The sequence below is a fragment of the Equus przewalskii genome, chromosome 1 (genome assembly GCF_037783145.1).
Source record: "Equus przewalskii isolate Varuska chromosome 1, EquPr2, whole genome shotgun sequence".
In the NCBI taxonomy this organism is placed as follows: domain Eukaryota; kingdom Metazoa; phylum Chordata; class Mammalia; order Perissodactyla; family Equidae; genus Equus; species Equus przewalskii.
The window spans coordinates 14,672,288-14,697,706 of record NC_091831.1 but is presented as its reverse complement, the minus strand read 5'-3'; the positions used below and the strand labels follow the sequence as shown (position 1 = coordinate 14,697,706).

The window sequence follows — 25,419 nt, the reverse complement described above, 5'->3', positions numbered from 1 at the left end:
GCCTCGAGTCTCAGGAAACAAAGTCTCGGAAGCGCAGGCCGATTGGGGAGGAACTCTGGCGTCTCGGAGGCCTGGCCCCGGGCCGCGCTCTGCGGTGGGGGCATCTAGCGTGGCTGCCCGCCTGTAGGCAGTTTCAAGTCGGAATAAGGGTGTGGATGTGAGTTAGGGCGAGAGGCTGTGGTAGTCTGTACGGTTGAGTGTATGAGTTAGGTCTGTGAAACAGTTGTGTTCGTGTGAGATGCAATTATGTGTCTGAGCCAGGACTTCAGTCAGGATGTGTAGGTGCTAACTGCGCTAATCGCCTGAGTTGGAGGCTGGAGGGGCCAGGGCTACTTGTATAGGTTGTGAGAGTGTCCAGGTGTCCAGCTTTCCTCGTGCATCTAGACTGCATTGAGTTAGGGCAAGAATGTGCAGTTGTGCGGCTGTAATTAGAGTGCCTACAAAGGTGTAGAAATGCAGTTCTGCGTGGAATTTGTGTGCCAGGGTCTGGTCGCCAGGCCCACGCTCCTTTCGTACTGGAGTCTGGCTGTAGTTGTGGATCTCGGAGGATGGGAATGGCCTCAGTGTGTGTGTGTGACTCGCGGCAACATTTCTCCGCGTCCGAGTGGGGTTCTCGTGTGATGGCGTCCATGCTCGGCACCAGGGCAGCGTTTGTGTGTCTTGGGGTCCGGGCATGTGTGTGTCTAGTGAGGAGGCTTGGGGTCGGGTATTGTCCCCTTGCCGCCCCACTCGCTCCGGAGTTGGGCAAGCAACAGCCGTTTTTTGTAACCGCGCATTTTTCAGGCCGGCCTTTATTATTCCAGGGATCAGCGCTTGATTTACTCGGGTGCCACCTCAGCGCAGCGCCCGCCGGGCCAGGCGGGAACGGCAACGGGCCTACAGCGTTTGCTCGCGGGGCCCCGAGGCCGAGCTGCGGGGCCGCCGGGGCGCCTGGTCCGCAGCTCCGCTCTCGCGCCTGCCGCTCGGCCGCCGGCCTTACCACCCCCACCCAGCCCCGGAGCGAGGGGGAAGTGGGAGTTTTGAGAACCCGCTGACCCCAGCCGTGACCCGGCTCGGGGAGGCTGCTTCTCCAGGCGCGACCCTGTACGCCAGGAAACCCGAGGCGGTGCCACGCTTGAAAGCGAAAGGTCCATTCATCAGCCGCGCCCCACCGTCTAATTGGCCTTTTGTTCATCAGTGCCTGATGCCTGGCGAGGGGGCGGGAGGGACTCGGCAGGGTCCTGGGGCTGCAAGTAGGGGTGTCCAGCGGCCGGGGCTGGGGTCTGGGTGGGGCAAAAAGGCGTCGCACTCCTCCCAGGGGGCGCCAGAGCGCGCTAAAGATCACGCCCACGTGCAAAGATGCTCGGCGGGAGGCTGGTCTCCAAGCGTTCCGGCCGGATCCTCCCAGCTGCGGAGGCCCGGGGCCTCGTCCTGCCTCCACCTCCACCTGCACTCTGAGCCCAAGTCTTTCCTCCGCATCCCCGGGATTTCAGACCTGCCTTCCTGCCTCTCCCAGGTTCCCACCCTAGGCGATTGGGGCTGTGTTGGGCTCACGTCCCGCCGCCTTTCTCCGTGCGTCGAGTTCGTTCGCCCCGGCCTCGCCGCGTACCACAGAGAGACTCTGGAACCCCCTTCCTAGGCACAAACCAGGCACTGTCGTCAGGCCAGCACCCCGCTTCGCCGGGTGGGGGGATTAAGAGAATTTCCTGGCCGAAGCCGAGGTCCCCACTACTCCAAATTCGACGTCTCTCTCTAAATCAAACCTCAGCTTCCCACTCCCTGTCTCCCACCCACTGTCCAGACCAAGCCCGGCAGTCCCCCTCTCTACCCCACACCTACTGGCCCTCCACACTCCACCAGGGGAGCCCAACAGAAGGCGCAGGGTTAAGGTCTCCTCTCTCAGCATAAGCCCAGGCCGACACGCACCTGAAGGGCCGGGGAGGTGCCTGGGATAGGGGTGGGGTCGCGTTTGGAAAATGGTCAGGGCCCCCAGCCCCAGCCTCTCCTCTCTGTCGGGGAGGACCGACTTTGCCTGGCAGTGGTCTGGCTGCCCGGCACCTCGCGGCTCCCCGCCTGAGCCGGGCCCCAGGCTGCCCCTGCCCCCAGCCCGCTCCAGGCCCTATATATAGCGCGGATCTCCTTAGTCCTCGGCTGGACCCTGACGTCAGGAAGAACTTGATCTTGCCTGCTTCGCTCCTGCTTCTGAAACTGATCCTTGAAATGAGAGAACAGACTCTACACAATTCCCATGGCCTTGACATAAGGTACAGCGATAAATATACACCACTAATGAGCAATTACCATATAATCACCTTCCAATTAGCTCGCATAATGATGAATTAAACATTCTAGCAGGCGGGATTAGGTTTCTTACTTTGTATATTATTTACGAAGGCTATAGCTTCTGCAAAGAACCAAATATCAAATTAGATGGGGAATTTTCACTTGGGGGTAATTATGCATTCAGGCCAGCGGGTGTGTTCTGGTCACTTGTCAAATGAGGCCTCCTGCAAGGTACTGACCAGTTCGTTTGGGCGTTTATTTCTCCCTTTTTCTCCTCTCTTGAGGTTGCAATCGCCTTTGCTCTCGCCTTTACCATCCTAGCCCGCGGGGTGGGAGGCTGGGGGCTTGGTTGGGGGGGAGGTAGGCGGGGTTTGGGGAGGGACCTCAGTCTAGCTGGGAGGATGCGGGACCCGCTTCGAGGCCCTCGCAGCGCCTGTCCCTCGGGCCCTGCCCGCTCTGGCCTCGGGTCCCGTTCTTCTCCAGCCAGGGAAGGACGCCCCGGGCGCGTCCCGAGGCCTCGGAGCGGTCTCAGCGTTCAGGGAAGAGCCGCGCGGGCTCGGCGCTCCTGCAGAGCGCGGGGCCAAGGCGGCCGCCCTCCCACCCCCAGCGCCGGCGTCCTGCCCCGCCCCGGGCGCCGCAGCCGCGCCTCGCTCGGGCCTCAGTGCGTCTATTCCCACTTCCACCCGCGCTCGCACCCCAGGAGCAGGCGGAGACGGAGCGTGTGTGGGGGGAATACTGAAACAAACAGCAAACCTCTACCCCGCCCGCAGCCACCTCTCCTGTTCGGAAATGAATTTTGGCAAGAGATTAGCTCCTAATCTGATCTAACGCTGCTGACATTTGGGAAGAAGATGAAAATGGCAGCTCAATTTCATTCAGAAACGGGGTCACTTCGCGGGGCTTCGCTCTGCTCCCCAGAGAGCGTGGATGCCCCTCCCCCCAAACCAGAGGAGCTGGCGCAGAGCTAGGGAGGCAGGGAGGCACCGGGGACCGCCCACCCCCGCTCTAGGTCGGCGGGCGCCCCCGAGGCTCGACCCTGCCTCATCTCCGGTCGAATGGTGGGGATAGAAGCTGGCGCATCGTCTTCCTCCTCCCCGCCTCTCTTCAGCGCACCGTATTTGGGCAGAGGTCGGGGCTGCTGGGCCCCCATCTAGGACTTTTTAGGCTGGAGAGCTGTTTTTGTCGGAAGGCCCAGGGGCGATAAGAAAGTTTCAGGAGTCACCAGACATGAGGTCGTTAAAGCCAGGCGTCCCAAGGCGTGCCTGGTGTCATTTTGTCTGTGCTCCCTGGGCAAGGAAAAGTGCACCCGGGGGCTAGGGGGTTGGATCCGGCAACCTTGTCAGAGGGTCTGGCTTATTTAGAAATCATGGCTCTGGACTTGGCCTCTCCCCATTTGGCTCCAAGAGGCTGCAAAGTCTGGGCAGGTGGAAGCCAGGACTCCCTGGGGGCAGAGCTTCCTTGTCCCCCAAACACCCGCTCCCCCGCTGCACACCCAAGAGGTGGGCTGCCTGCCCCCGTGCTCTTGGCCACCTAGAGGGCCCCACTGTGCCCAGCCTCTCCCCTCGCCTGGGACTGTGTAGGCAGTGGCCTCATTCTGGTGCCAGGCAAGAAGGGACAGGTGGAGTCACTTTTGGGGCGCTTGCCTGATCAGTGGAGCTTGAGGCAGCATTCCTGGGGGCCCTCACACTTCTGAGGCCTGGCCTGTAGGGTGTAAGGCCTGGGATGGGGGTTGAGCCTCATCATCAGCCAGACTGAGGACAAGCATCCGCGCCTGGGTCCCTGGGAGTAAGCATGGTGAGGAAGAGAGTTTTGTGCCTGAGTTTGGCCCTGTACCTTGCATACTGGTGGCTGCATACCTTGCATACTGCTGGCCGCAGATGCAGATGCATGAATGGCTGTACCTGAATGTGCTTGCACGGCATCTAACTTCAAGCACGTGGATCACATACATGGATCTGTAAGTGTGCACATGGCCTCGGGGGACAGAGGCTGCTGTACCCCATACTGTGATGGCAAAGCTTAAAAAAAGACATCCCTTCTTCTAGGTAGATGTTTGCCCTGTGGCTTCGAGAGTGAAATGTGAGCTAGATTTCAGTGAATAGCGCCCCCACACCCCGCCCCGACCTCTTATGCCATATATAATCCGTGTTGCACACATTTGAGCTCTGGTGGGCATTCTCTGTGTTGGGTGTGATATTATTGAGAATCAGCTTTGTTCTGAGCAGTCCCTCCTTCCCTAGCATGCTCTTAGCTGAGGACTGCCTCCTGCCCCCTTCCCAGCATGGAGGTTTTAGATGCAATAGCCACCACTATCTGCCAGCAGAGTTTCTGAACTTCATGCAAGAGGCTGCTAACCACAGGTACGCGTGAGTGAGGCTGAGTAACTGTGAGTACGAATGCACCTAGGAGTGTTGGAGAGTGTGTGAACGTTTGTGAACACTTGTTTGTGTTCGTGGGTGGGGGCCTGCAAGTGCTGTGTGTGGGTGAGCACAGATGTGACCACAGCAGGGGGCATGGCTGAATGTGTTGGTGGGAGCCATGTAAGGGATTGGGGGCACAGCTGGCTCCTCTGCTCTGGCTCCTCCAGCCTTGCAGCACCCGCTTTGGCCCAGCAGTTTGCTTCATGAGGGGCTCACCTCACGCTCTCCTCCCCTGCTCTCCTTGTCCCACGCTCTAAATGCCTGCACTTATGTCTTCCGTGAAACACAGAAGAGGTGGCTAATCCTGCAGATCACTTCAAGCGGAATGTCACTGCTTGTTAAGTCAACCCTGCTGCCTTGATTCAGATGTCGCTTTCCCTACTTGTCATCTAGGGGCACAGAGGGGACTTTTCAGCTCCAGGGACCCTGGTGGAGGAGGCGGTGGCAGTCAGTGCTGAAGTTTATGGCAAACCAGAGCTGTTTAAAAGTCCCTCTTCTCTCCCCACACTCCCTGCCGTCCACACAACCTGCTCCCTCCCAAACCTTGAGTTTTCCCAGCTGAATAGGAGATTTTATTTAGAATATTCTAGTCCAGCCCCACCTATTGCCCTCAGGAGGGTGGAAGAAGAGAGATGGTTCCACCAGTCTGCACCCGTGTAATGTGCATGTGGGGACTAATAACCTAGGTCCTCAGTTGCTTATTGCCCATCAGCTGTCTGAACAGGTTTTGTCAGAGCAAGTGCAGTGTAAACCCAGGAAGAACAGTCTAGAGGGGTCACTTGATTCCTGGCCCCGGGGAAGGGAAGAGGTTGGGCCAGGAGCCTCTGGGAGTCTACACTGGGTGTGATGTTCATCTCAGAAGCTCCCTTCCCTCTGCTGGCCCCTGTGCGAGATTGTAGGCCAACTCGTGGGCAGGGGGTGAGTAGCCATTGCTTCAGCGCCCAACATCGACTATGTGCCAGCAGTTTATGAGCTGTATCAGTCTGGCACCACCCTCCCCGCCCCCGCGGCCATAGGTCGGGGTCTTGTTACTGCCCTCCAGCCCGAGGCCCTCACTGGCCTCTCCTTCTAGTGCAGACCAATGGAGTGATGGAGGGCACCCATGAGGGAGAGGACCCCTGACTTGCTGTCTCCTACCAGTCAAAGGGACGAAGCTGGGATGGGGTGGGGTCACTGTAAAGAGATAGGAACTCAGCATAACCCCATCCTGACCCTGTGTCCTTCCTGCTGCCTGTCTGATTGTGGTTTTCACCCACCTGCCTGTGTCTGTCTCCAGGAAGGATGGAGAGCCATTCGCCTGAGCCCGGCCCCTTCTCTGGGCATCTCTTTCCTCATTCCCTCTTTTTCTTCCTTCATTTGTTCATTTGTTCCTTCGTTCGTTCGTTCCTTCCTTCCTTTCTTTCTTGCTTTCTTTGCTTCCTCCCACCCTCCCTTCCTCCCTCCCTCCCTTGCTTCTTCCCTTCCTCCTCTCTTCCTTTTTTTTTTTAAAGATTTTTTTTCCTTTTTCTTCCCAAAGCCCCCTGGTACACAGTTGTATATTCTTAGTTGTGGGTCCTTCCAGTTGTGGCATGTGGGACATCGCCTCAGCGTGGCTTGATGAGTGGTGCCATGTCCGCGCCCAGGATTTGAACCGGCGAAACACTGGGCTCCCTGCTGTAGAGTGCGCAAACTTAACCACTCGGCCATGGGGCCAGCCCGCTCTCTTCCTCTTTTCTTCCTTCCTCCAACAATCTTTCTCTCTCTCTCTTTCTTTCTTTGTTTCACTTATAGGGATTTATTCCACAGATATACTCATTCATGTGAAGTGACATATATATAACATTGATTACTAAGTATTGTTTGCTATAGGGAATTATTCGAAGCAATCTAAATATCCATCAGTAGGGGATTGGTAGAATAATTTACCCTAGGATAGGATGTTATGCAGCAGTTAAAAAGAATGAGGCATAATTTATGTGCTCAAATGGGAGAATCTCTAAGATATGTAAATGGTCGTTGGTAAAAGCAAAAAGAGTGTGCATGGAATATCATTAGTGTAAAAGAAATACATAAAGGGTGTGTATATTTGTTCGAAGTTCCTTATCATCTTTCTGGGAGGATACAAAAGGAACAGGTAAAAGTGGATTCCACAGCTCTTTCCACACCTGGCTGTTCCCCTCCAGATGTGACCCTGTGGTTCTTAAATGCTTGATGTCCCCTTTGTGATGGGGTTCCCCGAATGGAGCACCAGGATCCAGATGTTTCCCTCCAGTTCTAAGTAGAGCGGGACTCCCCCTTCGCTATTCTGGCCGTTCGTTGTACTTCCGTTAGTGCAGTCCAAGACTGCACTGGCTTTTTTGGCAATCAAGAGTTGGGCAAAGTCCTAGAAGTTGGCCGGGCCAGCTTCCCCCCAGAGAAGGAATCCTGTAGAAGGCCCCACTGGTGGCCGTGCAGCCTTGGCTTGGATTTTTCCAGAGCTGGGAAGCTCACTACCTCCCAAAGTTGCGTTGTCTCTTCTGAAACAGCTCTGAATTTTAGGATTTTTTTTTGAGCTCTGGAGAACAGGTCTTATCTCCCTGGAGTTCACTTGGTGAGATGACAATTGTTCAAAGCATTGCCTCCTCAAGTGCCCCTTCCCTCCCATTATGATGAAACATGTTGCCGACTTATACAATAGTAGAGTGAATAGTGAAATGTGTACATCCTCCATCTTCCATGATGTTAGGAGGTGACTTGTGCCCCTCCCCCACCGATTCTTATGTTGAAGTCCTAACCCCCAGGACCTCAGAATGTGACCTCATTTGGACACAGGGTCTTTACAGAGGTAATCAAGTTAAAATGAGGTCATTAGGGAGGCCGTGATCCTTTATGGCTGGTGTTCTCATTAAAAGAGGAAATTTGGATCCAGACACAGAGGGAAGACAGAGAGAAGGGGGCCTTCTACAAGCCAAGGAAAGAGGCCTGGAGAGGATCCTTCCTTCCCAACCCTCAGAAGGAACCATTCCTGTTGACGCCTTGATCTTGGACTTCTAGCCTCCAGAACTATGAGGAAATAAATTTCCGATGTTTAAACCACCCACAATGTGATCCTTAGCAGCCATAGCAAACTAGTACCAACTATCGACTCAAGAGCGATCTTGTTCCACCTGAACCCACTGCTATTTTGAAGCAAATTCCTGACGTTGTATCTTTTTACTAGTAACAATTTTAGGACATATCTCTAACAGGATTCTTTTAAAAGCTAAACCCCAATGCCATGATTCCTTAATAATTCTACTGTGAGGTGATGCACAATTTGTGAGTAAACATGGGACCACATGGAAACACCCTCCAGTCCCCTCCCCCGGGTGTGAACTCCCTGAGGGTCTGTGTGAGGACAGCCCATCTGGGACATGGGCAGGCCCTTCTACAAACACTGGTACCCTCCTCCCATCTGAAGGGTTTCCTTTCCAAGAAGGTCTGCGTGTGTGTCTTTTGGGGGTAATGTGGGTGCCTCCCTTTTCCTTTGTGGGGACCGTGGATCTTGGTGTTGCCAGTCTGGCCATCTTGCAGACATTAGAAGGGTTCGAGGGTCTCAGGAGGGGGGCTTTGCTCCCTGACTAGGGGCTTTGGTGCCTGTGGTCATGCGCCTGTCCCCCTTGGGTACCAGCATCTTCAGCCACCCTTCCCCTGCTCTGCCCCGGTATGGGTACCCATGGGAGCCAAACTCCAGCAGGGGCTATGAGGATAGTGGAAGCAGAATGTGGGCAGAGTGGTCATACTCTAGAGTCACCTGCTTGGAGGGGCAGCAGGGAGGGACCCACTAGGAGGGTCCGTCCAGGAGGGTCCTCCTAGTCACTCTCTAAACACCTCCAGATGGACTTTTCTGAGCTTCCTTGCACCCAGGTCACTTCCAGGAAGCAGCTGGGCCAGGGCTGCCTTCCTTTATACTGACTTGCTGGGGGCCAGGGCCCTGGAAACCACAGTTATGGGGCCGTAGCCTTGCCAGGCAGAGCTGAGCAGGGCTCCCAATGTCCGCAGCTGTGGCTGCATTGTTAAGTAGTGTCCCTGGCAAGTAATTACACCCGCAGCAGCTCAGTTGCACCCTAAGCAAATTAGGTGCTGATCGGAAGGTGTAATTAAGCAATAGCGAGGCAATTTAGCAATTGCAAGGGCCTCTCGTCACTGGCACAGCACCCACGGGCTGAAAAGCCGATTCCAAGACCTGTTGGAAGCCCGTTTTGTTCGGGACCCTCCCTGCTCTAAGTCTAGGTGGAGAGAGACCTCGCAGCCAACTTCTGTTTGATTTCTAAATATTGGGGGTAAACCTTCGGATGTGTCAGGGTGCTAAACATAATTAGCATTCTTTAGGAACAAAATCCACAACAAGCCTGCTATTGTTTTCTTAATTATATGTTTTCTGATATGAAACAATCCCTTGGTGTTGGTGATGTGTTGATTAATTATCCCAAACAGTTCCTTTTGAAAGGTGGGAAGCGTGTCTCTTGGCCTCCTTCTCCATTTCAAGGGAGCCGACCTCTCAGGTTTCCTCAAGAGCATTGTCGTTACCTGTGCTGGAGTGGTGGAGGGAGAAGCGGGTATGTCTGGGCGGTGGTGGGGCCCGGCTGGCCCGTGGGCTCTGGGGGGCTTGTAGGCCTCGGGGCAAGCAGGGCTGCATGACTTTCTAGGCTGACCCACGGAGATATGTCTGCAGCCCCTCTGTGTGCCCCAGGCAGGGGGTCCAGTGGGGGAGGGACGTGTGCAGGTGAGGATGGAGCAGTAGTGGCGTTTGTCTCCAGTCTCTGGACCCTTCGGTCAGGACATCGTGGTGACTCACTGAGCAATCTCTCCCCATGGCCACCCCCGAGGGGCCACCTCTCACTTTCTCCCACCCTCTTCTGTGTTTGAAGCCTCCCAGCAGCCTCTGAGAAGCGTGCCAAGGCCAGGCAGCAGAGGGCACAAGGCCTGACCTGAGACATTCCACAGGGCTGCAGCCAGGGAAGGGCTTGTGGGCTCTGTCGGGTGTGTGTGGGTGACACTGTGTGTGCTGAGGGGTGGGGAGAGGGCCCCTCACAAAGCCATGGGTGTGTATGTGTTTATGGGTGTGTGTGTGTATGAATGTGTGTGTGTATGGCTGTGCATGTGGGTGTGTGTGTATGTATGTATGTGCATTGTGGAAATGGAGCAATGGTGAGGAGCTTTCCTGCTGGGGTTTCCTTTTAAGTTCCTGGTCTCAGTCTTTGCTCACAAGGGCCTAAAATACCTCCTCCTGTCCCCTTACTGTTCTGTCACACCTTCCTTGCCTTTTAGGGTGGTCTCCAGGCCTTTCACCTCCAGGAAGTCTACCTGGATTTCCCAGCCAGCCCTCTGGGGCCTCTCGGTCATTTCCCCATCTTACTGCCCCAAACAGTTACTCCTGTCTAAGCAAGTCAATCCAGTTTCTCCGATGGGAGCACGTGGGAGCAGGGCTGGTCCTCGCCATCCTGGTCGCTCCTCGGTGCCCAGCTCCACAGTGCTGTTCCATCTCTGTTCCGTTACCTCTCCTGCTGGTCTCTCTGCCCTGCTCCCTCCCTCAGCCCTGGGCTCTTCGTGTCATGCCTTCCCTGTCACTCCTGCCAGTGTCTGTGTGTCTCTCTGTGTGCCTGTCTTTCCTGCCTCATTACAAAAAATATTTGGGGGGCCCACAGGGAATATAATTAAACTTAATTAATGATATCTATGAGGTATAAACAAATTATAATGTAAAAATAAAACAGTAAAAGGTCAATACTGGGGAAACCATACATTAAAAGAATCATGATGGATGGGGCTGACCTGGTTGCATAGCAGTTAAGTTCACGTGCTCCACTTGGGCAGCCCAGGGTTTGAGGGCTAGGATCCTGGGCACAGACCTAGCACTACTCATCAAGCCATGCTGTGGTGGCATCCCACATACAAAATAGAGGAAGATGGGCACAGATGTTAGCTCGGGGACAATCTTCCTCACCAAAAAAAAAAAAAAAAGAGTCAAGATGGCAGGTGTGGGGGTTTAGAATGCCAAATAAGATCCTATTACAGTTTCTGTTAGCAGTATTGATTGTTGAGTGTGCTTTTAGCTGGCCTCTGAAATTTATGTGCATTACATCATTTAATCCTCTCAATAGCAACCCTAAAGATGAGGACTCTCATACCTCCATTTTATAGATGAGGACACTGGGCTCAGAGAGGTTCAGAGTCTTGCCCGAGGTCACACAGCCAGCACATGACAGAGCAGGGATTTGAGCTGAGGTGCTGTCTGGCCTCAGACAAGCCCATCTGCAGCTGGTACCAAGGAGTAGCAGGCTCAGCCTGGGGAGGAGGAGGACCTCACGGAGGCAGCAGCGAGCAGGGGGCAGGCTTTGGGGAGCAGGGTGCTGAGAAGGGTGGACAGGAATGTGGGAGGAGGGTAACCCTGACCGACCCAGGAATGTCAGGAGGTGGATGAAGAGTGATGGGGGACATAAGGGAGGCCAGGGGGCAAGGCCGGGCAGTCAAATCTAGGTTCCAGAAGGAGGGAGCAGGGAGAGCAAGCAGATGCAGCCAGAGGGTCCTTGGAGGTGAGATCCCACCTGGCAGGGCGGCCCAGGCAGCCCTGGCTGCAGGAAGCTGAGCCCCTTCCCCCCGTCACGGCAGGTTGAGGCCTCTTCCAGGAGAGGAAAAACAGCCTTGTCTTGGGGCACACCTGGCTGCCCCACTGGGCGGGCATTGGGTTTCAGGAGCACTCAATAACATGCCCGGGGGCAGTCCCCTGGGGAGGGGCTGTGTACCCCTCTCTGCCCGTATCCAGTCCCCTTTACTGGCCGCCCACCAAAAAACTACTTACTTTCCCGAAAGCAAGGACACAGTACACCTGTGTGGTGTCGGGGGCACTGGGACAAACGGCTGCTGAATTAAGTGGCTGGACTGAACTGAGGATGGCGGGGAAGACAGGGGCGGAGGGTGTGGGGGTGTAGAGCCAAGAGCCATTCAGGAGGAAAGAAGAGAAAGTGTCTTGTCTCAAGGGGCACGTTGAAAGGCAAGGTTTACAAGGTAGAAACAGGATCACTTCCGGCCCCCTGTCTGGGCCGTCAGTCTTGGAAACTCTCTTAGTGAGGTGGGTTTAAAAAAAACTTAGCTGAAATTAACGACTTGGGCAAGAAGGGAAGCGGCTAGGAGATGGAGCTGCCCTTGGCTTGGAGAGAAAGGGTTCAGACCCTGATGATGAAATCCTGGCCTGTCTTAATGGGCCTCACTCACGCCAGCTTTTCAGAAAGAAGTGTCTGCAGAACCCGCTTTATCTAACACTAGAAAGCCAGCTTTCTACCACGGTTCAAAGTGTCTGGTTAAAGTGACCATGCACTTAGCAGCTGTGTGACCTGGGGCAAATTTCTTGGCCTCAGTTTCTTCATCCATAAATGAGGGCAGTAATAAAACTACACCATGGAATTGCCATTGTAAATTAAGTAAGCCTGGCATGCAGGAAGAGCCCAATAAATGCTAGCCACTGTTATATTATTTCTGCAGTTTGGGGAGCAAATGGCTCCCACTGAATTCTCAAGAGTGCAACTTTCTCTTGACTGTGCCCTGCTGTAAGAAAGACTCAATTTATGCAGTAAGATGAGCCCTAGGCTAGAACCAGGAGACCCTTATTCCTGTTCCAGCTGTTTCTCTGGTGGCTGTGTGACTTTGGGCAAGTCCCTTTCCCTCTCTGGGCTTCCGTTTTCTCACTGGGGCAGTGAAGGAGTTGGACCAGAAGACTTCTCAGCCGGATAGGTCTGTGATATTCCTTGAACATCTCATGTAGAGTGGCTCCAGGAGGGGCCTCCGATCAGTCCTCAGAGAGAGGCCTGGCAGGAGGGATGCTGAGTTATAAGGAACGATTCCAACGGGAAAGGTGATTGGGAAATTTTTCCTCTTAGTGTAGCTCACCCAGACCCCTGGTGAGTCTTCCTGTACCTGGCATGCTTTGTCAGAGCTGGGTGGAGATGCCCTGTAACCATGCCCTGAACATGCTTATACCTGTGCACACACAGAGCACACTCCCCGTGGGCATGGGAGCCCCTGTGCCCATGCACACACGTAACACACACACACACTCACAGAGCTGCTTCCATGGTCCACATAGAAACTAGCCCCCTGCCCCCAGCCAGTGTGGGTATCGTTGCTGGTTTCAGAACGCCTGGACCCTGCCAGGGGGTAGCATGGCCAGACTTAGCAGACAAAAATACCAGATGCCCAGGTAAATTAGAAAAGAGCTTTAACGGCTGAAGTTTTGTCATTTATGGACAGAAACTGAATACTGGACATTTAGTATGTCCTGCCGGCCCATCCAGGACGCAGGACACAGTCAGCAAACACAGGCCATGTTCCATGTGCAGGGGGCCTGGTAGCCCTGTCCTGGAGGCCCCCGAGGCTGAGATGGATCAGACTGAACACTGTGGAGAGCTTCCTGCCCGGAGACAAGCAGTTCATTTGGAATGCTCTCAGGCTGGGGGTTTGGCGAAAGAGAGAAAATAAAGGAAAAGGTCCCTGGGGCTTTGTTGGGGGAGGGGCCCGGCTGCATTGTCTTCAGGGAGCTGATCCGCCTCCCTCCCTCAGGGACCAGCACCCAGCCGCCAGCTCACCCCTCCATCGCCTGTTGTTGCGGGAGCAGCCGGGTGGGAGTTGCTGCTCTTCCAGGACGGAGCTGACTCAGGGAAACACCCCCTTGTCAGGAAGAAGTGCGAGTGGGCAGGACCCGGCTCAGACCCGGCTCAGACCCTGCTCCGACCCCCATCAGGTGCCTAAGTTAGGAACAGCCCTCTTTCTAATTCTTTGCTCACCAGCCCTCCGAGTGGCCAGGGACCCTCCTCACTTTGTAGATGAGCAAATGGACATTCTGCCTGGGCCTCTAAGAGATTTGCCGTGGAAGGGGAAAGAGGCCGCCAGCTCCTAGCTGAGCCCGAGTTGGACTGGCCTCTCCTGACTTGTGTGGCTTCAGCTGCCCCAGAATGGGTGGGGCTGCAGTTGGTGGGCATCCCTGTGCATAGGGGACCAACCAAGCTGTGTGGCAAAGCTGAGGCTTAGGGAGGGAGCGTTGGCCAATCCATCTTCTCCCATCCCCTTTACCTTCCCAGATCAGATCAGAGAGGGGCAGATCTCATCCCAGACGCCTCAGAGGACTGACCTGCCTCCAGTCTCAACACAGGGCGTGGGGAAGGACACAGCTCCGGGCCTGCAGGCTCGGGTGCAAATTCTTGCTTTGTCCCTTTCCTTGGACAAGTCTTGGCTCTCTGCTCCTCGTCTGTAACTTGGGAATAATAGCACCTGACGGGGTCGTTGTGGGATTGAGTTAATGCAGGTCAAGTACTTGGCCCAGTGCGCAGCACATAGTAGGGCGTCGGGAGAGGATCGTCACTGCTTTATTAGCGTGTATCAAAGTGGTGCTGTAACTCCATCTTCCCACACACATTTATAGAGCAGCTTCATCGAACCAGGCACTGTGCTAGGGACCATGGGGTCCTCAGGGCGACTACTGAGTGCTTCTTGTCCCCTAGGAGCTGCTGACAGTCTGGGTGAGGATCTAAAGAAGCCACATACAACAAATTTAGTGAGCAAGGCAAGCTGGTGGGAAGAGGAAGTCATGGAACTTGGTTTTAAAGCATAGGATGACTTCGAAGGGAAAGGCTGTGGTGGTTAGGGAAGGCTTCCTGGAGGAGGTGAGGTTCAGGCTCTGGTCTCGTCCACTGTGTCCTGTTCAGTGCCCTGAGCTTGTAACAAGGCCTCACTGAGGCATGCTCTTGGTGAGTGGCCCTGGCCATGTGCCCAGGGTGTGGACAGAGGCTCCTGGGAGGAAGAAGAGAGGGGCAAGTGTTCATGGCTAGGCTGGAGTTTGGGAGGGCTGGGAAGACCTCAGCTCTTCACCTGCTCCAGGACCTCAGGCCCAGAGAAAAGACAGGTCAGACCCAGGTGTTTGCCGCCTTGTGGGCCTGGCTGGGAGGCTGCTCTGCTGAGGGGTAGATAGCCAGCCCCTCCGACTAGGTGCCCACTGTGGGCTTTGTCCTACTGCACAGGGATGGGAAGACCCTCTCCTCGTCTCAGGGATTCCATCTGGTTTTTATTTTCATGTGTAGCAGTGACGAATGTTACCACAAAACCCGAAAAAGGCAAGAGAAACATACCTCCTCCCAGAATGGGAAGTTTCATCGCTTCGTGTCCACACTGCCTGGCTGATGGAATTTGACATTCTGAGCTCGTTAGCGCTCAGAACTAGAGTCCCTTACAGCAGCAGCTTGCCATGGGGAGGTCACAGAGGGGCTTTCACTTTGGCGTCAGTGAGAGTTTGGCTTCCAGGGAGAAGCTGTCCAGCGGGACTGACCCCCCATCCCGAGGCTTCTCCTTCTGCTCAGCTGAGGCCCAGCCGGGCTGTGCATCCCCTTCTCGAGGGAGGAGGGCCTTCCTGGGTCCCGGAGGGCAGTCATGGACCCTCCTTCCCCTTTCATCTCCCAGGTTAAGACTCCGGATTGTCAGAGTTGGATGAGATGCCAGCAAGTCCTATTCCAGAAATCTGCAGGTGGGGAAACTGAGGCCCAGGGAGTAGAGGGATTTGCTCAAAGTCACTCAGCGTGTCGGGAGAGCAGTTGCCAATAAGAGCGTGGGCCCTGAAAGCAGAAAGATGAGGCTGCGAGCCTTGTGCTGCCCCTCACTGGCTGTGTGACCTTGGACAGCAAATGCCCTCAACTCGTAGGACTGCAGAGGGGACTGAGAGAACATGTCTAAAGTGCCCAGCACTGCCTGGCACAGACTGAAGGCTCACCACATGCTAGTTATTGCTATTCTTCTTGATGTGGTTATTGTCCTTAAGCCCAGAACTCTGGCTCTGCAGCATGGCCTGTTAATTCACCGGAAGGACTTTTCTCTGCCTTGGTGATCTGCCCAGCAAAAGTCTAACAGCCTATCTGTGCTAGCTTTGTCCTGTGGCCTGGAGCTAAATCATAGAGGCCTCCCGAGACCGGGCCACAGGCAGGCAGGGCTTTAGTAGGAGAGAAAATGCTCCCTGTGGGCAGCGGCACGTGTCGTTATTGTCATCACCCGGCCTAGCTGGGTTCCAGAATACTCCTACTGAATGAATGAAGGATGGAAGGTTTGCCTGTTGATTTCTCCAGACCCGGGCCACCTCTGGAGCTTGCCTCTAAGGCAGAAAGCATGAATTTTGGAGCCAGCTGGCCTGTTTCTTCATCTGCAGAAGGGGTCATGTTTGTCCTGAAGGACGCAGTGGGAGGGTGCGTGCAGAGCATTTGGCACAAGGCAGGTGATTCTGCAACAGAAGCTGCTACTGGGGCTCATCCCCTCTCCACCGGCACAGGCACGCACCTCCTTCTACCCTGTTACTCCAGCCCTTTGGACAGGCGGAACACGCATTCCTACTCCCACTGTGCAGGAGAGGAAACTAAGGCCCCGAGAAGGTAAGTGACTTGCCCAAGTAACCATCAGCAAAGCCAGGGCCTCAGGCCAAACCTCTGGGCTGCCCGGCCATCCTCCTGCTCCTACAGGGCTTCCGGTTCGGCAGGCTGACAAAAACAGGGCTGAAAGGAAGCAAGTCAGCAGTTTCTCAGCCCTTCTCTTCTCCTGCCCTGGGCGATCCGTTGCGTTTTCCTCTTCCAAGGCAGAAGCAGCCCTTCGGGTGAGAGTGTATTGGGTTTCCACCCACTAGATCTGGCTCTAGCTTTTAGCAGGGCTCCAGGAAAAACGGAAGGGGTCCTGGACCACAGGATGGGCGACGTGAGCAGGGGCCTGTGACCCCAGGCCGGGGGTCCTGTTTAGGCCGGCTTCCAGGTAAAATGTGCAGGATTTGCTCCCTGAGCGCCTCTCACGCAGCCCCTGCCACCTGGCCCAGCGTCCTGGTGATTAGGACTTAATGAGCTGGCTGCAGGGAGCTCAGCGGCTGGGGCCGTTCCTCCAGGCCCGCGGAATGCACCTCCACCCCAGTTGGGCCTCTGAGTTTTGTGTTTCAAGCCAACCTGCTCCTTGTATATCTATGTGGAACCAGCAAGCCCCCCAGAGCATTTTATCGGGTTATTCTGAATTAGGAGTTTTAACAGCCTGCAGTGCAAATGTAGAAGTCTTTAAGGAGAGAGAATAAATGAAGTTGGCCTGGGGGGAGTGCGCAGGGGAGGAAGGAGGAAATCCCAGGCTGAGTTTTGGAATAGCGCTTGATTATGTTGGTGACAGCAGGCTGCATCTTCCAGGACAGGAGTCCCCCTGTGGTTTACAAAACACTTTGCCACACGTAATTCTATTTAAACCACCCAACCACCCTGAGAGATAGCGAAGGTTTGTTTGCTTTATTATCTTGATTTTACAGATGGTGAATCTGGAGCTCAGAGAGGTGCTGAGACTTGCTCAAGATCACACAGCAAAGAACAGGCAGGGCTGGGATTCTGGGCCAAGGCTGGTGTTCTCTTCCTGACACGACAGTATTACCCCAAAGTCTTTGTTTTCCATTCTCAAGTTCAACATCAGTGGTGGAGCTGTAGCGGGGGCTGCCGAAGCTCCGCCCAGATCCACAGGGCCCCTTTATCCTCTTGGTGTGACCACCGCCCGCTTCTGTGCGCTTTGCTTCCAATGGCCCTTGCCTGCAACCTTCTTCAGGAGGCGACCCTTGGGCCCTTGGAGCCATTGGCCCAGGCACAGGGCTGACCGTGCCTGCGTTCACTGGGGTCCATCGCCAATGGCTGACGGGAACCAGAGCATTAAGCCCAGCTCCCTCAACTCGAGGCAGGACAAACTCTGAGTTGTGATTTACCCTCCAGAGCTCCTCGTGCGCTCAGGCTGGTCCTAGGACTTTGCCTGGGATGGGATGGCACCTTGCTTCGTTTCTCTCTCTTCCCTGTCCTGCTCCACCCACTCCCTCCCTCCAGTCTCCCCTGGGAGCACTTCCTTAATACATGCATTATAAATAAATTCTCACTTCAACGTCTGCTTCTGAATGTGACCTAAGACAGGCGCTGACCAAGGGCTCCAGCATCAAGATTGCAAAAAGAGATGGGATCAGAGAGGGAGGGGACGCTCCTTTGCTAAAATCTGACCTTCGAGGGGAGCCCTTAGTGAAGCTGTGGCCAGCCACGGAGGTGGGGAAGAAGTCATCTGAGAATGTGCTGGAATCTATTTGCAAATGAGCTGTGATCTTAAAGGACTGAGGTCTCGTCCTCTCCTCTGAATGACAGAAGTGGGAGCTTGGGGAGTGAGTCCTGGCTCTGGCCAGGGGCGCAAACCTGCTGCGTGCTGCCTTGGATCTGAGACAGAGGTTAGCGTGCAGGACATCTGCTAGAGGTAGATTCTTAGGAACAAAACCTACAAAGGAGTGAGGAAAGCAGGATTGGGCTGAGAGAGATGGGATTTCGATGCAATTGTATCAGAGCTCCCAGGGGATCCCACGGAGACCTCTGGGGCTGGGAGGGCCCTGAGAGACGTCCTCAATCAAGGCCAGGGGCTGGGGTCTCATACTCCTGCCAGGACTCCAGATGAGGACAAGTTCTGGAGAAGGGCTCAGCTGTGAGGGCTCTCAGCTGCAGAGCAGAGCAGACACTTGTTGACTGACCGTTGACCTGTTCCCACCTGGCGTTTTCTTGTCACTGTTTCGTCCGATCTTTGAGGAGAGAAGTTGTAGAAAGGAAACCTGTCTGCTTTCAGTTTCATTTAAGTCCACGTAGATTTCCTGAGGACTTCCTGTGTGCTGAGCCTTTATAGGCCCTGTGGAGGACCGAGAGATGAAGAAGTCAGGGTCCTCACGGAACTTCAGTCCAGCTGGAGAGACGCAGCTTTGCCTATGACAAGTGGAAGGACAGCTCAGAGGAGCTGTTGTCATAATGGTGAGTATTTATTAAGCAGTTACTGTGTGCCAGGAACTAGGCTAAGTGCTTTATAAGCATTAGCTCGTTTATCCTCTCCTAACAATTCTTGATGGCTAGAGGGTCTTTTAGCCTCATTTCACGGATAGATTCACTGAGTTTCCCATGAATAGCTGGTAAGTGGTCAAATTGGGATTTTTAGCTTGAGACTTCTGACTCTAAAGCCTGAGCTCTGAAGAATCACCTTCTACTGTCTATGTAGGAACTGAGAGGATGCTGGAGTTCCCTGTAGAGTAAGGTAAAGACTATCAGGGAAGACAGCCTGGAAGCGGTGGCACTGAGTCTGGTACTGGAGCATGTGTGTCGAGGGGGTGGGTTTTGCCCCAGTGCACATAGAGAGAAGGCAATCTCTCACTGGATAAGTGGTTTACAAAATGCTCTCTCCTTCTAGAAGTCTTCCTAGATTAATCAGTGGAAGTTTAATGGTACCCTCACACCTGAGTGGAGAGAGAACTTTCTTGTCTGTCCCCTTTAGCTTTTGCAGTGGCCTTCTTCAGATCCCATCCTGTCTCTGCTGTCACCCAGTGATGCACTGGTAAGTGTTAACAACTTGCTCTCTGAACAACAACAACAACAACAAAAAGCACCTGACTTGTAGTGTTTGCCAATTTCCATGGTGTAACTATCTCTACTATGGCGCATTCATGCTACTAACGTGATGTCGCTGAAGGCAGAGTTGGGAAGAAATGCACGGTTGGCTCTTGTAAGCCAGTGTGGCTGGCTCCTGCAGACCACTGCAAGTCCGTTAGCTTTGGTGTCTCCCATACCTCTGTTGCCAGAGCTAGATTCTAAGGGCCAGATCTTGACTTTTACGGTGTCCAGGAAGAGAAAGGATTCCCTGGGTCCATTTGGCCATGGCGCCATGGGCGTCATACTGACAAGCTGAGGACATGGATTTCATCGTGAAAGTCAGCTGTTTCCACAGAGTCACTATCTCCCACCCCCGGCCCTACAGCATCACCCTGCCCACCCACCTTCCTCTGTGTCGGATGCTTCCAGGTCTGGGGTCTGCACACGGCCCACGCCTGCTCTGATGTCATGATTCCCCCTCACGCGTGGAGAGCATTTCATAGTTTGCAAAGCACTTTTCACAGCCGTCTTCTCTCATAATCCTCCCAACAAGCCCCGAGATTGGCTGCGCGGGTGTGATTACCATCGCTTTATGGTTGAATAACTCAAGGCTTGGGGAGGTTTAACGACTTGCTCAAGGCCACACTGACTGGTAAGTGGTGGCAGAGCAGGACCTAAATCCCATGCCCTCTGTAGCCCAGTCAAGTATATTTTCGTCTGTTTTGGACGGATTGAGCATCATGGATCTCCCAAAGTGCCTGCTAAATCGAAAGCTGGGTTAAAAACCATATGCCTGGATTTATCCTTTTAATTTAGAAATATTAACCTTAAAAGTTCTGCCAACTTATATCCAATTTTTTTTTAACATCGTTCCCCTTTTGGTCTTGGTAGGTGAAAACCAGGAGATTTGGGGAGGGGAAATGATACTATTCACAGGTGATTCCACCCCTCCCTGACCTGTCCATTCTCTCCCCAGCCTCCCCCAAACCCAAAAGCTGTGACAGCCCAGGTGACCACGGAGAGGTAGGCAGAGCTAATATTTCAGTCCAAGGTGTTTCAGGTCAACAGCTTCTTAAGTCAAGATGACAAAGGTATTTATTACAGGAAATCCCTGGCCAGAACAGCCTCTGCTTCGCAAAGGGACAGCAATAAAGGCAGACTTTTGCCCGGAGCACCGGACTTCTGAGGCTGGTCTGCACGGATCTGACTGAGGCGGCATTAACATTCCTGCCGGAGATGGAATCTGCTCTTCTGATTAGGACTTTGTGAACATTACACACCCGCGCTCCAGCCGGGGAGATTTCTATCTGTGACTTTGCTTATGATCTGCTGTGCCCTCAACTCCGGGGATGGAACAGCTGCAATGTTTGACTGGACGTTCAGAAAAGATAAACCTGCCGTCCGTGGGTTTACACACCCACTCACCTGCACACCCACACCACACTCTGTGAAGTCTCACCTTTGTTTTCTTCCAGTGCAGTGTTAAATGTGGGTGAATGTTTCCCAAACCTGCCTGATGGGGAATTTGCCAGAAAACACAGATTCTCAGGTCCCCTCCCAATCTGATTCAGCAGGTTGGAAGAGGGGTTGTATTAAGAAGTTATAGTTTTAACAAGACCACAGGAAATTCCTATGATTGGAGGAGTATGATTGGATAAATTCAGCAGGGGTGGCCCAGTGCTTCTCAAACCACAGCAGGTGCCCGGAACAGCTGGGCGGCTTGTTAAAAAGAGCTGACCTTCTTATCTGGGCCTGAGAAGTTACATTTCTGACACACTCCCAGGTGATGCGGATGCTGCTGGCGTGGAGACGACACTTTGAGAGCCACTGGTGGAGACAGACGTAAACTGCTCAGCCTCGGTTTCACCATCTGTCACGTGGGGTTCATCAAAATTTATACCTCCTGGGTGTCGTTATGAGGATTAACTGAGTTAATACTTGTAAAGAACTTCCAGCAGTGTCTGGCACATGGTAAATTAGTATTCCGTGTTTGTTAAATAGACGAACTAAAATGCCAGCCTAGGTTATAGGTAACTTTTCATTCATACACTCAGTGAATACATAATGATACCACCCTGTGCTGGAACCGTCTTGTAAGTAGGGAGCACGCGGTGGTGCAGGAGGCAGATAGAGTCCCTTCTCATTCTGTGGTCAAGAACGGTGGATTTTCTGGTTATGGCTGATGCGTTCTTCCAGCATGTCATTCTTGGAAGCCCATGTATCTCCCAAGACCTTAAAAGCCCAATGATATGATCAACATCAAGACCCTGTCCTGCTGTGCTTGCACACTTGACTTAGCCTTCAAGGCACCCATCCTGATTCTTAACCGCACATCTGTTCGTGCAATGGTTTCACAGCTGCTTCCTCGTGGATGGCACGGTTGGTAAGGCCAGGCTCTATCTCTGCGGCTCGTCCCTGCTGAGTCCCCAGCACATCGTGCTGCGTCTGGCACATCATAGCTGCTCAATGAATTTGTTGAATGAGTGGATGGTGGATGGATGGACAGACAGATGGACAGACAGACAGTTGGAGCCTGGTCACTCACCGGCCTCTCCCAGGTGACCAAGCAGTTTCCTGTCAGGCTTCCCACCTCCATCCTTGGCCCCTTCAATCCATTTTCCCCCCTGCAGCTGCAGAGATGGTTCTAAAACCCAGGTCTGATCCTCTTCCATGGCTCTCTCTTTTAATAATTTTCTTCTATGGACCACGTGTAAATCAAACTCCATAACTTATACGTTAATTCATGTCTCCATTTACAAGTAATCAAAGTCATGTGCCTGCCAATCGAATTGTTGGTTACCAGGAGATAAGAAGTGCTAATAAAATTTCAACTCAAAGCAAAGAAACTTGATGTCTTACTGAACTATGCAGCTTTATCCTGGGTAAATGTACGGTTCCCGCTAAGCTTCTAGAATCGCTGAAAATAGCTCATCGATCCCCTCTCCCCATAGCTGCTACTTGGACTCTCAGGGGTCAGGACGCCTGATGGGGAAACCACATGATTAGGGGGAAAACGCAAACTTCCTGGCCTGGAGTATAAAGCCCACATGCTTGCCCGATCTTTCCTTTTGAGTTTCGTCTCTTGCTACTTCCAGCTGGTTGGCTGCTCATGGGCATCTCCTTGACCAGGTGGGAGCTCCTGGCCGGAGTCTAGTCCAGTATAGCACACGCTCCAAAGCTGTGGATGAATGAACAGCTCTGCCTTGTGTACAACAGATTTACTTTTAAGTTATCTTTTCAGATTCTTTTTTGCTTATACTCATAATCTGAGTTTTTCAAATTTTAATGCCCAGCAGGCCTTTATGAAGACTGTCTGTCTAATTTCTCCATCTAGGTATTTGTCTAGATATAATAGGGTGCTAAAATGTTACCCCCAGGAGGTTATAAAAGGATTGAAATAAAGAGGCCAGGCAGAGGATTTCTTTGAAGGGAGTGGTTGGAATGTGGTACATTTCCCCATTTCACAACCTTTTCTGCCCTAGTCTCTTCCCATTGCTTCCCCAGGAGGTGGTATTTCCTCCTCACTTCAAGCCAAGGGAGACAGCCTCAGGGGGGCCACTCAGAAAGCTTAGCATATGTCCCCTAGGACTGGGGGCCTGGTTGCACGAGTGTTCCCATGAGACAAGGGGATCTGCAGTTGGCCAGTGGGGCCATGTGACCCCAACTGGGAACGTCTGAGTGGGGGGACCTTTGAAAGCCCAGGGCGTGGGGTGTCCCGAGTAGCAGGAGAAGTTTCAGACAAACCCAGAAAAAGCACCCTCCCCCTCAAGAGAAAGAGTGAGGTTTGAACGTCCACAGCAGCCAGCAGCCTGGGATTACACGGCAACAAGGGAATTACAAGGGAACAAGCTCTCTTCTTCCTCCTCTCCTCCAAACCAGGTGGGCTGGCGGGGGCTGGGGGAGGAGGGGAGGAGAAGCACAAGGCCAGGAAGCGGAGAGGCCTCCTCATCAATGCCCACGGCGGGCCTCCCTGGCTAAAGCTGGCCAGAGCTGGGGAGGCCCCTCCGTGGGGCGAGGGGAGAGGGAGGGATTATAACCCTGGGCCTGACATTTTAATTACTGAAGTGAGGCTGTGCTTGGGACTGAAATTGACCGCAGGACTGTTCATTATCTCAGAATGGCCAGAACAGCCGTGGGACCTGCCTGAGATTTTATCCCCGGGGCAAGAACGCCCTGCAGAGCTGTTCTGAAGGGACAGTTGGGCGCGAGGGGGGAGAATGGAGAAAGTCGTTCAATATAATGGTCACACAACTACATTTCTAGAGACCTATGAAAGCATATTTACATAAATATGCAAATATAACAGTTTATATCAATATATGTACATATGATATAGCCATATGTATAATACGTGTATTCATATACACAGACTGCTGTTTTTGAGAATCCCTTACCAAAGGTGTGCTAGGCCAGGCATTTTTATATATATTAGCTTTAATCCTCAAATAAGATAGATATCATTCCTATACAACAGGTGATAAGACTGAGGATCAAGGACATGAAATCTTTTATCCCAAGATCACGTAGCAGGTGGCAGAACTACTATTCGAATGCAGATCCCCTCTCATCCAGACTGTACCTGCGGCTCCCCTGCTAGGTGCCAGCCCTGAGTTGAGCCTGTCCCCACCGCCCAGGTCTTTCCCATGGCCTTATTCGGCTTGGAGGTCTGTCAATTGCTGCGTCTCTATACAGAGATTTTTCTCTCTCTGCATAGATAGGTTGTGATTAATCCACAGGCTGCTGGTCCAGGCTAAAGGATTCCCCCTCCCTCTTAGCTTGGTCACGTCTCACGTGGCTTCTTCTGAACAACACGAAGTCACATGGCGAAGGCAGATGAGGAAGGTGAATGAGCTGTTGAAGCCTTGGGGTAGGCAAGGTGGACGCAGCACAGAGCCTGAGCTCACAGCCTGATTATTTGGTAAAATGGGCCCCCTTGCCCTGGTTGAATTTCATGGGCAAGTGCATCTCCCTCCTTCCCCTTCCAGGGCCCCCCTCATCCCCAAATGCTGTGGCCAAGAGAAGTCCTTTGTCCCTGGAACAGTCACCATCTGTGACCACACATAGGCCACACGTGGCCATTCATCCCATCTCATTTGACACTGTTTTAGGAGCCTAAATCTGGTCTCCCTAAAGCAGGCTGTAATCCCTTGGTGCTGTCCTGGGCAGAGGTGGGGCAGAGCTAGGGCCATGGGTGTGCGACCTGTGCACTTGGTTTAATGCTCTGCTGGTGTTGTCTTGACATTCTTTGAACAAGTTACCCTGCGATTTCATTTTGCCCCGGGCTCTGCAAATTGTGTAGCCAATTCTGGTGGGGGGCACCTTTGTCTGACAAACCCAAGCGTCCTCCACAGAGCTCAGCACCATGCAAATTCAGCCCAAACCACATGGTGTGTGAAATTGTTAAGCAAACAGCAACAGGTCTGAGCTGTGTGTGGTCGGTTTGAGGGTGCCGTGGGAAGGGTGGAGAGGTGTGTGTGTGTGACAGAGGAAGGGACCTGGTGTCCAGGGTTCTGCCCCATGGCAAGAAAAAATCCTCTATCAACTGGAATCTCAGTCAGGAAGTTACTCTTCTCAGCTAAAGGAAAGGGATAAAATACTCCCCCCATTGCTGCACTAGAGACGAACTCCAGAAACAAATACGCAGAACCACGCATCTGGCCATAAAACCTTGAAAACAGAGAGAAGCCATCCCCTTGGGTCATAAGGAATTAGCAGGAGGTATTTTACTAAAAAGATCAGAGGGATGCAAAGCTTCCTCCGCAAAGCAATTGATAGAGAGCCCACACTTACAGTGGACTCTGAAGAAGCACATACACAACGACAATTAATGTTCTGCAAGTCCCAAGGGTTCTGTGTACCGGGTGACCAACTGTCCGTACGCAGTCAGGGGCTGACCAGGAACAAACAGAAACCACGTCAAGTATTTATAACAGAGGGAATGTAATACAGGGGATTTATTACACAGGTGATATGGAGGAGCCCAGAAGACAGACAGGGTTCAGTGAAGTAGCTCAGACATTCGTCAGAGCAGGAAGCCACTCCCACCTGCAGCTGGAGAAGCAAACAGAAGGGTTGGTGTTACTGGAGCCCAGTGTGATCTGGAATCAGGCAGGCCTGTTCAGAAAGCCAGAGCCATGAGAAGCTGCTGCTAGAGAAGACGTCCCAGGCAGAGGGGCGGGAGGAGAAATACCCTGGCTTCTTCCTTTTCCCCCGCCCTCCAATCTCTCACCAGTGCTTCCCACTGGCTGACACAGGAGTCTGGGACATGCAGCCTGTTGGATGAGCCCCTCTGTGATGCAGAGCAGCTCCATCTTCTCCTGTGA

General features: G+C 53.3%; 1 long non-coding RNA gene across 3 annotated transcripts; it reads left to right on the top strand.

Annotated features, from left to right (window-relative positions):
• Positions 1-1,275: 1,275 nt before the first annotated feature.
• Positions 1,276-21,941, top strand: LOC103554431 (uncharacterized). Of its 3 annotated transcripts, none has more exons than XR_011532180.1 (5): positions 1,276-2,243; positions 4,503-18,487; positions 19,002-19,061; positions 20,073-20,119; positions 20,201-21,941. It is a non-coding gene; the product is annotated as an uncharacterized lncRNA (long non-coding RNA). The 3 variants fall into 3 exon arrangements; XR_011532184.1 differs by lacking the exon at positions 1,276-2,243 and having other exon boundaries at positions 2,661-16,081; positions 16,981-18,487; XR_011532168.1 differs by lacking the exon at positions 1,276-2,243 and having other exon boundaries at positions 2,661-18,487.
• Positions 21,942-25,419: the final 3,478 nt, after the last annotated feature.